Source organism: Propithecus coquereli, unplaced genomic scaffold, assembly GCF_000956105.1.
Source record: "Propithecus coquereli isolate 6110/MARCELLA unplaced genomic scaffold, Pcoq_1.0 Scaffold55, whole genome shotgun sequence".
Classification (NCBI taxonomy): domain Eukaryota; kingdom Metazoa; phylum Chordata; class Mammalia; order Primates; family Indriidae; genus Propithecus; species Propithecus coquereli.
In genome coordinates, this window is record NW_012151396.1 from 5,221,698 (window position 1) to 5,223,315 (window position 1,618).

The window sequence follows — 1,618 nt, forward strand, 5'->3', positions numbered from 1 at the left end:
TTCCCCAAAAGAGCAACAGTCTAGTGGCTACTCTGTCACCAAACAGAAACACAATATAAAACCTTACATATTTGTATTAAAAATTATTATTGAAAGATTTAAGAGCAGAAGTTAAGCTTCACAGTTGATGAATCATCTGCACAAACTGCCTATATTAATCTCAAATTTCTTTAGGAAAGTAAAGATTTCCATAGTTTGAACTTTCTGGACCCTCTGCTCTTTAGCTTATTTCTAAAGTTTCTTCCTGAAGTCATCCCTCCATCTCTTCAGAGTGGATTAGTGGAATGAACTAGTCCATTTCAACTGAATGTGTAGACCTTGATCTGTGTATATAAGATGAACACATTTTAAAGACTTATCTGGAATGTAAGTTAATGGACAGATGTCCCCAGTATCTATTAATAGTTCAACTGATTTATCAACCGAATATTGATAAACGCTTTCAGAGAGTTACATTTTGTGATTTTTTTTTAAAATCTAAATGTCTGGCTTTACTAATTTTTTCTTGAGAAACTCATTAGCAGCCCAAATGGAACAGGGTTCAGTAAGCGATTGACTGGGTAGAAGCCATGATACCTGGGATTGGGGAAACATTGGCCAAAATATGCCATGAGGAACATGGTGTCTTGTAAAACTCATTTCAATGACAAACTTGTGGCCCCCTCATCACAGTTTAACTCTTTTTATCTTATCAGTCTAATTATTCCCTGTTCCCCTTGACACTTTATCTTAAAGAATGTCCTTTTGAAAGCAAGGTCTGCAGCTGCACTGACGTATTTGTGATGTGGATAAATGAGTGCTCTGCCGTAGGGAGTGACAAACCGCATCACCAGGCATCTACCAACCAGCCCTCGTGATGCAACATGCTCATTGCCAAGAGCATGCAACCACTCTGACCTCATTCCCAATGGTGTCTGTGACAAAATGGCAGAGTAAGATGCTGCAATCTATTCACTCGGTCTGAATGTACGGGCAAATATTTACAGTAGACATCGTGCACAATATTAAAACAAATTAACATTCTATTGAAGGAAAGTGTAAGAGCCCAGCAGGCACCATAGGAAGAAGTAACTGAGACGCGGTGTGTGTGCTTTGCTCTTGCCCAGTCTCTCTTCAGGGACTGAGAAAGAAATAGAATTCAGGTGAATGTATAGATTCCAAGTATCAACTTTTTGAGGTAATTATAAATACAGATAAAATATCTGTGTCTTCAGATTGGAAAACATATAAATTCCTATTTCTTTTTACCATTCAAATTAGTAGTCCATCCTCTGTCTGGCCAGAGTACACAGGAAACTGCCCTGGCTGTTAGAGCACATCTCCTCTCTCAGCATTCCATCTGCCGATGAGTGTTCCGGACATGGGTCTGGCGTTTCACCCTCTTATGTTTCTTCCACAAGAAAACCCACCAACCCAGGACGGCCGAAGTCTAAGTCCCTTAGAACTACTGTAACAAAATACTACAAATTAAGTGGATTATAAACAACAGAACTTTATTTCTCACAGTTATAGAGGCTAGGAAGTCCAAGACAGAGGTACCAGCAGATTTGGTGTCTGATGAGAGCCCGTTTCCAGGTGATTACATGTCCATCTTTCTCTGTGTCCTCACAGGGTGGAA